The 12,306-nt window shown below is 42.5% G+C and overlaps 1 non-coding gene and 1 pseudogene across 1 annotated transcript; one reads left to right on the forward strand and one right to left on the reverse strand.

Annotated features, from left to right (window-relative positions):
• Positions 1-6,449: 6,449 nt before the first annotated feature.
• On the reverse strand, positions 6,450-6,556 carry LOC122235659. The gene has a single exon (XR_006213685.1). It is a non-coding gene; the product is annotated as a U6 spliceosomal RNA (small nuclear RNA).
• Positions 6,557-10,381: 3,825 nt separating this feature from the next.
• On the forward strand, positions 10,382-11,812 carry LOC122235278 (annotated as a pseudogene).
• The last annotated feature ends 494 nt before the right edge of the window (positions 11,813-12,306 follow it).

Genomic DNA, 12,306 nt, shown 5'->3' on the forward strand with positions numbered 1-12,306 from the left:
TTTGAACTGTTATGTTTTCATTTTCATTTGCTTCCATGTATTTTTTAATTTCTTCTTTAATTTCATGTTTAACCCATTAATTTTTTAGTAAGATGTTCTTTAACCTCCATGTATTTGGGGATTTTCCAAATTTTTTCTTGTGGTTGATTTCAAGTTTTATAGTGTTGTGATCTGAAAAAATGCATGCTGTGATCTCCTTCTTTTTGTACCTGTTGAGGGCTGTTCTGTGACCCAATATGTGATCTATTCTGGAGAATTTTCCATGTGCACTTGAGAAGAATGTTTATTCTGATGCTTTAGGATGAAAAGTTCTGAATATATCTGTTAAGTCCATCTGGTCCAATGTGTCTTTCAGAGCCATTCTTTCCTTGTTGATTTTCTGCTTAGATGATTTGCCCATTGCTGTAAGTGGAGTATTAAAGTCTGCTACAATTATGGTATTATTATCAATGAGTTTGTGATTATTATGTTTGTGATTAATTTGATTTGTGTTTGTGTATTTCCAAACTGGAGGCATGAATGTTTCCAATTGTTAGATCTTCTTGACAGAGATACCCTTTAATTATGATTTAGTGCTCTTCCTCATCTCTTGTTACATTATTTGTTTTATTTTATTTTCAAAAAAAAATAATGTTTATTTATTCTTGAGAAAGAGAGAGAGAGAGAGAGAGAGAAAGAGAGAGAGCATGAGCAGGGGAGGGGCAGCGAGAGAGGGACACAGAATCCAAAGCAGGCTTTGGGGCTCGAACTCACAAGCTATGAGATCATGATCTCAGCTGAAGTCAGACGTTTAACCGACTGAGCCACCCAGGTGCCCCTCAGTCTTTGTTTTAAAATCTAGTTTGTCTGATATAAGTATGGATATTCCAGCTTTCTTTTGACATTCATTAGCATAATAGATAGCTCTCCATTCCTTCACTTTCAATCTGTAGGTGTCCTCAGGTCTAAAATGAGTCTCTTGTGGGCAGCATATAGATGGCTCTTGATTTTTTTTTTTGTTCGTTTTTTTCTTTTCTCCACTCTGATACCCTATTTCTTTTGATTGGAGCATTTAGTCCATTTACATTCAGAGTGATTATTGAAAGATAAGAATTTAGTGCCATTGTGTTATCTATAGATCTCATGCTTGTAATGATATTCTCTCCTCCTTTGTAGTCTTTGCAGCTTTCCACTCACAGAGCTCCCCGTAGGATGTCTTTCATGGGTGGTTTAGTGGTCACAAATTCCTTTAGGTTTTGTTCGTCTAGGAAAGTCTTTATCTTTCCTTCTATTCTAAATGACCGCCTTGCTGGGTAAAGGATTCTTGGCTGCATATTTGTCCTGTTCAGCACATGGAATATTTCCTGCCACTCCCTTCTGGACTGCAAGTTTCAGTGGAGAGGTCTGCTATTACCCTTATGTGTTCTACCCTTGTAGGTTAAGGCCTGTTGTCCCTAGCTGCTTTCAGAATTCTCTCTTTATCTTTGTATTTTGCCAGTTTTGTTATGATATGTTGTGGTGTTGAGCTATTTTTGTTGATTTTGAAGGGAGTTCTCTGTGCCTCTTTGACTTGGGTGCCTGTGTCCTTCCCCAGATTAAGGAAGTTCCCAGCTATAATTTGTTCAAATAAACCTTCTGTACCTCTTTCTTGCTCTTTTTCTTATGGGACTCCTGTGATATGAATATGGTTTTCTTTCCTGGAGTCTTAGTTCTCTAATTCTCCCCTTGTGATCTAGTAATTTCCTTTCCATCTTTTTTTTTAAACACTTCATTATTTATCATAATTTTATCTTCTATTTCACCTATTCTCTCCTCTGCTTCTTCAGTCCTCACTGTCACCATATCTAGTTTATTTTGCATTTCAATTATACTATTTTTTAATTCATCCTGACTAGTTCTTAGGTCTTTTATCTCTGAAGCAAGGGTTTCTCTGGTGTCTTCTATACTTTTCTCAAGCCCATAAGATGTTAGTCTTATGACTGTTATTCTAAATTATATATATATATATATATATATATATATATATATATATATATATTGTTTATATCTGTTTTGATCAATTCTCTGGCTGTGATTTTTTCTTGAACATTCTTTTTGGAAGAATCCCTCCATTTGTCATTTTGGCTAAGTTTCTGCCTTTTTCGGGCTTTAAAACTTGTTATGTGTCTTGCACCTGAGGATGCTACTATATTATAAAGGGGTCATATCCTGTCCAGGGCATGGCACTTCAGGAAGTGTTTTCGGTGTATGTTGTGTGCACTCTGTTGCATTTTGGCTGCTCTATTCCACTTGTATGTCCTCTGCAGACCTCCTCTTTTCTTGTAGGGGTGAAGTGTTTGGACCTTTAACTAGGTGTGCTTTGTTTGTTGAAGTGATATTAAACAGACAAACAAAAAATTAAAAAAAATGGGGGAAGCCTGATCCCATAAAAAGAGGAAAAAAAAGAGGAAGAAAAAAACGCAGAGAATCAAAAACTTATAAAGCTAATTCCAGAGAAAGGGAAAGGAAAATAAAGAAGAAGAAAGAGAAAAGATGAAAAAAAAAAACCAGAATAAAAATGCCTGATGAAATATGTACATATATATATTTGACCAAAAACAAATCAGAAACTATGAGCCTGGTTCCAAAAGAAAAAAAGAAGAGGGAGGAAAGAAAAACAAACAAAAAAGAGCTCTCTGTTGGTGCCTAGGGCTGTTGGCTGTGCTGGTCTGGGAGACAGCCTGGCTGTATTGGGTCAGTCTTGCTCTAGTAAATAAGCTGTTGTCAGGTATGGAGGGGAAGGGTTTGATATCAGTGTCTCCCACCTCCACTGGACACAGCTGTGCTACTCTCTGAAGTCCAACTGTGTTGTTGTGGAGGAAAATGGTGACATCCCAATCTCCTCCCTTGACTGGGTGTCTCAAACCATGCAGCCTTTTCAGGCAGCCCTCACAGAATAAAGAGGGCACTCAGCTTGCCCTGCTCTATAGTTCTCCTGTGCCTTCTTGGCGCTTGGCTGGGATTCAAAACCCAGTGTCTTAAAGGACCCAGCTCAGTGTGGCTCCTCTCCCCTGCTATGGATTAGCGCCTCTCCATCCTGCTGATAAAAGGCCTTTGGCCCCTGTAAGGTCCTTTTGTCCTTGGAGAGGCAATAAACCCTCTTCCCAATGTACTCCAGTAAGGGGACTATTCTCTCCCAGTGTGTCCCTGAGATCGCTACACCACAATATGCACTCTGGGGCTGGCTCCCTCTACCCCAGGAGCATGGCTCCTGGCTCCGCCCATGAGAAAGTCACATACTTAGGAAACCTCTGAGGTTTGGCTCCAAAGGCTGTTTGTAAACCAAACCAAACCAAACAAAACAAAACCAAACCAAACAAAACCAAACAAACAAACAAACAAACAAAAAAACCCAAAAAACTGGCACTCTCCGTATTTCCCATTCCCTAGTCCGTGGTCCAGAGAGGTTTTCCTCTTGTGCTAACTAGATGCTGCACTTTCACAACCCCTCTCTCTTTCCCCTTTGTCCCTCCACAGAAAGGGTTCCCTCCCTTCCATGGTTGTGCCATTTTGTCTCCCCCAATTCACATACATGCACCTTGATCCGGCCAAAGAGTCTTCCTTGAACAGTGGAGATCCTTCTGCCACTCTGCAGATCAATTTTCTGGGTGTCCCAAGTGATCTGACCTCAATATGGCTGTGTTTGAGGGATGAGGAAAATCTCCGTCCCCCCACTTCTCTGCCATTTTTAAAGGGAAAAACTACATTTTTAAAAGGAAAAACCAATCTTTTTTTCCTGTTCTCATCATAGTGACCCACCAAATGTTTGCTGTTTCCTTTACACCCTCCAGCTGTTTTGTGTGTAACCTCTTTGGAATGTGCTGGAGTTATTTCCTGCCACGTGACTATTTCGAAATGTTTCTGTTACTTTACACTTATTTCAGAAAACCTCATATACAGTTGTCCCTTGAACAATGTGGAAGTTAGGGGCTCTGACCCCCTTCCCCCCTAGAGTTGAAAATCTATGTATAACTTTTACTTCCCCCAAAACTTAACTGCTAATAGCCTACTGCTGACTGGAAGCCTTACTGATAATATAACTAGTCGATCAACACGTATTTTGTATATGTATTATATACTTTATTTAAAAAAATATTTATGGGGCGCCTGGGTAGCTCAGTCGGTTGAGCGTCTGGCTTCGGCTCAGGTCATGATCTCACAGTTCGTGAGTTCGAGCCTCGCATCGGGCTCTGTGCTGACAGCTCAGAGCCTGGAGCCTGCTTTGGATTCTGTGTGTCTCTCTCTCTGCCCCTTTCCCACTCATGCTCTGTCTCTGTCTCTCAAAAAATCAATAAGTGTTAAAAAATATTTAAAAAATGTGTATTATTTTCAGAGAGAGAGAGAGAGACAGAGCACTGGGGAGGGGAAGGAGAGAGAGAGAGGGAGAGAATCGCAAGTAGGCTCTGTGCTGTCAGCACAGAGCTCAACACAGGGCTTGATCCCATGAACTGTGAAATCATGACCTGAGCTAAAATCAACTGTCAGACACTTAATTGACTGAGCTACTCAGGTGCCCCTATAAACTGTATTCTTATAAGAAAGTAAGATGGAGAAAAGAAAATGTTATGAAGAAAATCGTAAAGAAGAGAAAATACATTTACAGGACTGAAGCGTAAAAAAGAAATATTCTTATAAATGGACCTGTGCAGTTGAACCCTGTGTTCAAGGGTCAACTGTATTGCAGAAAGAGTTAGTTGCAACTATGCATGGCAGCGTCATCGTATCTCATGGAGCTCAGTTCCGGTCTCGATTTCTCTGTAGTATCTGAATGGCCCCAGAGAAACTCCTGTAGCTAAAACTCAGCAACCTCAGCAAAGGCAAGGAGCTGGTGACTATGTGGTCAGAATCCCCTTTTGAGGAAAAATGAAGGAACATCATGTTATACAGTAGGCCATAGAATCTCCTATATTTGCAGTTACAAGTACTTGGGTCTTAGGCTTCCTGGACTCTGGTTGGCCTCCTGTGTAAGAGTGGTGCAGTTGGAAATAGCTCCTGGGGCATTAGGCTGGTCACAAAACTCAGGAGGAAGTAAGAACTGGAAGGTGTGTGTGTGTGTGTGTGTGTGTGTGTGTGTGTGCATGTGTGTGTTTCTGGCTGCCAGCGATCTCTTCCTTATGCCCCTGGGGAAGGGTTTTCCTATCAGGACTCCATCTTGTTTGTGTGGCCCTGACAAAGTGGTTTGGGGTCTGCTCTTGCCTTCCTCAGCAGCCCTCCTGGATCTTCTCCAAACCTCCAGCCTCAGACCCTCATAAGTGCCCTGTGAATACATTGGTGATGGGTCACTGCCTGCAGGTCACTCCATGGGTGGGTTGGTCAGTGCTGGTCCTCAGTCTCAGGACCACACAGGCCAGGAGGGTTCTGGTCCCCCTCTCCAACTCCATCCAACAGGAACCCAGTAATCCCCCTTTAGATGGGAGGTGGCAAGTGCCCAGGCTGAGTGTTTTCCTTTCTTCTGAGGACATGACCCCAATGGGCCATGATACACCTATCCTAGTTCTACATGGAAAACCTCTCCTCCTATGGCTATGGTTATGACTGAGGTGAAATCTTACCCTCGGTGTATTCATCATGTTTTCTATTAACTATATTTTCTGATGGTTTGATACCACAAGAGCCTGTGGACCTGGTGAGGAACTGGGTCTCCTAGGGTGAGCTAATTCCTTGAGCTAGCAGTCAACTTGCCTATGAACATGATTTTGATATGTAAACCAGCAAATCCAGAGCCCACACCCCCAGCCACCTCCTTTATCAAACTCTCACACCCCAGTCCAATATTCTCCTTTCCCTAAATCACCCCAAGTCCAGACACTGGACAACTAGGGGCTACCCTTATCACTCAGAGCCCACCAAAATTATTCCAACTTTTCAATCCAAAGTTTTACTCAGCATACTGATCTTGCTTCTCCCGTTCGTTTCCATAAAACCAGAATAAAGACTCTGGTTCATGTTTTCCCCTCATTCTCTCTGCCACCTGACAGCTCCACCAGGAGTTTCCTCGTGTGACCCTGAGTGTTATTGTATGTCCCCTCCTCTTGGGACCTGTAGGTAATAAACTCTTCTTTCAAGGACATTGGCTCCATGTCTGCCGTCTCACTGTGCCTGATTACAGCACATCTCAGGTATATTTTAAGACATCTAGTTGAGGGTAAAGGCCAGAGTCATGTGCTCCTCTTAGGTCCAGGGTTTGGTATGTGGAGAGGGTCTTTTGGAGCCAGGGGGTTGTTGGAGATTAATGTTCTTGCGATTGATGTAAAGGTAGGAGAGCGGCAGAGAACCCAACATTACCCTTGAATCTTCACACCAACCACTCAGGCTAGATTGCATTATGCTCTTGGAAGTTTCCCAAGGCTTCCTTTATGGCCCAGCATGTGACTTATTCTGCCATGTTTCATGTCAGTTAAGTAAATAAATTGGTTAATAACATTAAAAAAATATATACAGAATGCTTCCCAAATTTGAGTGTCATCCTTGTTCAGGGGCCATGCTAATCTTCTCTGTATCGTTTCAATTTTATTATATGTGCTGCTGAAGCAAGCACTTGTTACTAACATTGTTTAAATCTAATTCATCTAACTGAATTTTTGTTTCCCTGTTTTCGCTATCACTCAGTGAGATGTGTTAAAATTTCCAGTTGTGATAGTGGATTTGTCCATTTTTCCATTTACTTCTGTCAGTTTTAGGTGTTAATATACTGTACCCAATTCCAATGTGTGGGTTTCCCCCCACACATATTCAAGCAAGTCTCCTACACAAGCTGGGTGTCCTATAAGGTAACTCAATTCTGACACCATCTGCCTGGAGATGGCATCAGATTCCACAGGTTAAGGGCTCAGTCCCACAAGACTGCCCTCTACTTTAGATGCTAATCTCGAGTCCAAGTTGTTACCTGTGCTTCTGACACTCTGGCTATAAGTCAGAGATTCCCACAACCCCTTCCTTGGGTTCGATTAATTAGCTAGAGTGGCTTACAGAACTCGGGAAACTTGTTTATTCACTACATCACTGGTTTATTACAAAGGATATTAAAGAATAGGAATCGACAGCCAGATGAAGGGATACATGGGGTGAGGTCCCAAACGCAGAGGCTTCTGTCCCCGTGAGGTTTGGGGCACGACACAGTGGCACATGGAGGCATTCCGGTTTACCAACCTGGAATCTCTGAACCTGGTCCTTTGGGGTGTTTCATGGAGGCTTAATTACATGGTCAGGATTAAATTATTGGCCATCGGTGATTGGACTCAGTCTCCAGCCCCTTGTCTTCCCTAGAGGTCAGGGAAGTAGGACTGAAAGTTCTAACCCTCTAATCTCTTGGTGGGTTCTTCTGGCAACCAACCCCCAACCTTAGGTGTTTTCCAAAAGTCATCTCACTAACATAAAAAAGACAGATTTATCATTTTCAACATAGAATATTCCAAGAATTTTCGGAGCTTTGTAGCAGGAGGGACAAAAAGACCAATTAAGATGGGTATAGTAGCATACCCAGTTAAGATGGGTATACTAGATTTCTGTTGGTTAATGTTTAAGTTGACATTTCCCCTAATTTTCTGTATCAATAAACTTTACATGTGTCTCTTTTAAGGTGCATTTGACGGAATTTTTATCTAGCCCGATGTTTGCCTTTCGATTTGGAATATTTCATCTGCCTACATGTAATGGCATTAACATACATAATTTGGCTTAAACATGTCATCCTAATATTTGCTTTATATTTATTTTTATTACATTTATTTCTGCTCTAATTTCCTTTTCCTTTCCTTTCTTTTGAGATAATCAATAAGGCCTAGGTTTGGTTTTCCTCATACCCCTGTAGGCTTGACAAACACAGAGCTTTGTGAATCTGTGACTTGATGTCTTTGGTCACTTTTTAAACTTCCCAACTATCATTTATTTAAATATATCTTCTGTACTGTTGCCTTTCCTTTTTATCTGGGACCAATTGAACATATGTTGTTATTATTTTCTACGACACCTTCAACTCTTGTCCTTTCTCTTTCAGGATCCTCCATCATTTTGTCTCACCAGGCTTAATGCTGGGTATTTCTTCAGACTAATTGTTTGTTTATAGAATTCTCCATCCAGGTGGGTAACTTGCCTTTGACCCTTGAAACATAGCACCACACAGTCAGGGTAGATTCTGTTATTGCTTTAGAGTTCAGGTTGGAGTAGGGGGGTTATAGACAGTAATTAACTTGTGCCAGGTCACCCAGCCTGGAAATGTCAGAGCAGGAACTAAGATCTCAGAATGGACCGTCTGCCCAACCCTTCTTTGTGTGCTTGTTCTCTCCCGGGCTGAGGATGCTCCCTACCTCTCATCTTCCAGGAAGCAGATCCACAGTGGAGGTTTCCAAACTTTAAGCATGTTGTTGTTATATTTCTTTTTAGATGAAAAAAGTCAACGATATTTCTTCATTACCCATAAAAGTTATCACAGGACTTTTCTCTGTTATTCAGGCCATTGATGTGTTTTCTACCTTGATTTGGTTTTAATTTTGTTGTTTTTATACCGTTCTTCCTGATTTCAGAGTATGTTGATAGACATAATTCCTTTCAAAGAGGACCTAGATACCTGGGTGTTTCCCAAGGAAGTATGAAAGCTGATATAAACATGGCATTTCTGGCATTCATCTTCATGAATCCATGAACAAGAGGGAGAAGCAGCAATGAATGATACTTATGTACAACCCCAAATAAGATAGTGTTAAAAATAAATTCAAGTGAGTAAATTTTAAAGATATTATTGGATTTATTCAACAATCCATGAATTAGGCAGCATGCCGTCTAGCAAATGGAAAGAAGTTCCTAAGAGCTGGTCAAAATGGAAGACCTTTATAGGCAGAAAGCAACAGGACAAGGAAATTACTAACAAATAGTGGATTGTTTCAGACAAGGTGACCTTCCTTTTGGGGGATGGCAGGGGCCTATTAAGCAGATTACCTCACTAGTACTGACCAGGAGATGCCAGACTAACTAGTTAAGATTACATTCCTGAGAGAGGCTGAGACTGCAATTAGGTTAGGTATTAAGTAAATAAGGTGACCTGTATTAGGTGTAATCACCTGAAATTAGGTGACACACGCTTATAGCATTAGTGACTCCATTTGGGGCCTGTTGTCTCTTCTTTAACAATGTTAAGTGATCAGTCATCATGGTTGACCTGTACTAGCCAGTGGAATACATAACCCTGTAGTTAACTATATCTTTTTTTTTCCCTACAACATGACAGAGTGTAGGCATTAATTAATGGTTGAGCAATCTTAATGGTAGTCTTGGTATCCGTGGGGCAAAAGTGTAGAAATCTTTTTTAGAACTCATGGATTTCTTCTTTCTCTCCACTTCCCCACAGCATCCACTAGGCCAACGAACTGTACCATGGGAGGGGCCAGTGGCATTATTAAAGTTTTGTCCATGCTAATGTGGACATATGGAAAGAAAGAATTACTCTATGGAGATAAATGAAGGTGAATGGGCAAGATGGAACCATAAGAGTGGGTTCGAGATCACAGTTCTGGCAAGACGTATGGAATGTGCAGGAGAGACAGGTCAGGGCAGCTGTGATGGTCTTGTGTAGAGGTGCTAGATTATTTTGCTGGGAACAGGTGAGATTTGTAATGTGTCCCTTTCTTTCTTTCTTTCTTTCTTTCTTTCTTTCTTTCTTTCTTTCTTTCTTCCTTCTTCTAGGAGTTATCTGCCTCGGTCACCTAAGGGTAGGTTCAGAGAAATGATGTAAAGGGATAAGAGTAGAGGATGGCTAAAAGCAAAGGTGAAAACTGCACCCAAGGTGATGGAGCAACTTTCCACTGGATGTCTCAGTTTGGCTCAAGATGAGTGCGGGAGATGGAGGTCGAGTCTCTGGAGACTTTATCTGAGGGGCAAGCAGGGTCTTCACGAGATAGAATCTCCTGGAAATGTATAAAAGGAAGATCACGTCTAATATCTTAAGTGTTTATTTGGAAGGAGAGGTTTGAATGGAGAGAAAGGGCATTTAATAAATCCCTATTTGGGGGAGCACCTGGGTGGCTAATGTCAGTTGAGTGTCCAACTTTGGCTCAGGTCATGGTTTCACAGTTCACGAGTTCAAACCCTACATCGGGCTTACTGCTGTCAGCACAGAGCCAGCTTTGGATCCTCTGTCCCCCTCTCTCTGCCCCTGCTCCACTTGAGCATGCTTTCTCTCTCTCTAAAAAAATAAATAAAACAATAAAAATAAAGAAATCCATATTTGGTACAAAATATGAAATTATGTCAATGATCCTTTTTTTAGCACTTTCTTTTCAAGCTCAGTAGGTGGTTGGAAAAGTATCTGTTCTCTAGTCTTAATTCCATGTTGCCACTCTTCTCTCCTATCCTCTCTTTTACCCCTTACATGCCCTATGGAAGAAAGTATGACAATACATGGCTACTGATTTCAATCCTGAGCCATTGCAGTGTACCCTTCACCCCTTTTGATGTATAAGAGAATGGTGAAGCCAGAGGAGTGGGCACAGGGAAGGGGGAGAGCTGGTTCTCCAACACTTTTTCTGTTGCTTCTGCCACCTGTAGTTCCACTATGTGAAAACACAGGCCTAGAACTTTGTCCAGGATGCTGACACTGCCTCTGCATTGAAGGGTGTCATCTCAAAGATGTGTAACGAGGAGAACCAGAAGGTTTGTGTCAAGGACATTACCTGTACCTAGTCCTGGGGAAGGAGGACAGGCCAGGGGTTAGCTGTCTTCTTTAGAATGAGAGTTCCTAGTGCTTACCCCACCCCTCCTTTCTGTAGATATCTCTTTGTCAGTCATTCTGCTGTATCCTACTCTGTGTGGTATGAGTTGGAGCCAGAAGAAATGGAACATCTAAAGGTAATGCAGACTCAAGGCCCATTGTGTGTTCACACCCAGACCTACCTCTTCTTCCTCCAGCCCCCGATTTCCCTATCCCCACCAGAGCCTCACAGTGGCTGTCTCCATCTCTTTCTGCAGCTGACCATGAACAAACACTATGATGTCTCCCAGCAAATTCTTGACCTCCAGAGGCTCTGCTTTGACCCAGGTACAGTTGACAGCAGTAATGCTAGGGCAGGGATCTGCCTGGGAGGGATACTTAAAGGATGACAATGTGGGGAGGGGTTGGTACTGACCCTGGAACCCTCTCAGCCTTCCTATTGCCTCTTCTCAGATTGTTGAAGACTTGGTGGGCCATGATATTGATATAATCCTGAATTGAAGAAAATGCATGGCTGCCACCCTGAAGATCATTGAAAAGAGTTCCCCCTGATGTGAGGCCTTATGCCCAGTGATGTTTTTATGGTAGAGGATGGTACGAATGGTGTGGAGGGAAGACTTGTTTCTGAGGCCCTAGATAGTAACTGTGACTCTAACTCCTTCTCACAAAAAGCTGTTGTCCTTGAACTCGAGCAACAACAAACTGTACAGGCTGGATGGCCTGTCTGACATTATACAGATGGTCCCCACAGTCAAGATCCTGAAGCTCTCCAAGAATGAGGTGGGAAGAGGGAGGCAGATCAAAGTTGGGGTTGACGGTGGGTGGTAGTGTATATCAGTGATGACAGGAGGCAGGAGAAGGTACCTGTGTGGAAAAGTGGGGGCTGGAGGTGCAGGGGCCCACATGTCTCTCTTTCCCTGGGACTCGTTTCCAGCTTCCTCCCCATATTTCTCAGCAGACGTCAGCCTGAGAGTTGGACAAAGTGAGGGAGCTGTGGCTAGAAGAGAATCTGTGACACCTTTCCTGGGGACCTCTGCCCCTGGGAGCATGAGCTACCTGACAGTGCCCATCTGCAGGAGGCAGCAGCTATGAGGAGGACCATGTGCCCTGCCTTCTCTACTCTCTCTGTCTTTCACCTGTGCTTAGAGGTCTCCTTTCCTTCCTGTGACCTGCTTACCTGTTTCCCTGGTCTGGGGTCTGTTTCTTACCTTTCTGCACTTAGCTTTCCCTAACATACTGCTATGTTCTGACTGTTTGTGTCCCCCACCTCACTGCATTCATTTGTTGAAATCCTGACACCCAAAGATGACAGTATCAAGAGGTGTTTTTTTGGGAGGTGCTTAGGTCATGAGGGTGCAACCTTCCTGAATGGAATGAGTACCATTATATAAAAGGCTCCAGAGAGATCCCTAACACCTTGTACCATGTGAGGACACAGCAAAACGATGCCAGGAATGAACCAGGAAGAGGGCCCTCACAAGAAAGCGACCATGCTGGTGACTTGATCTAGACTTTCCAGCCTACAAAGTGGATAGCAAAAAATTACTGTCATTTATCAGATACCAACTTGGCAGTATTTTGTTATA

This window comes from Panthera tigris, chromosome X (assembly GCF_018350195.1).
Source record: "Panthera tigris isolate Pti1 chromosome X, P.tigris_Pti1_mat1.1, whole genome shotgun sequence".
Classification (NCBI taxonomy): domain Eukaryota; kingdom Metazoa; phylum Chordata; class Mammalia; order Carnivora; family Felidae; genus Panthera; species Panthera tigris.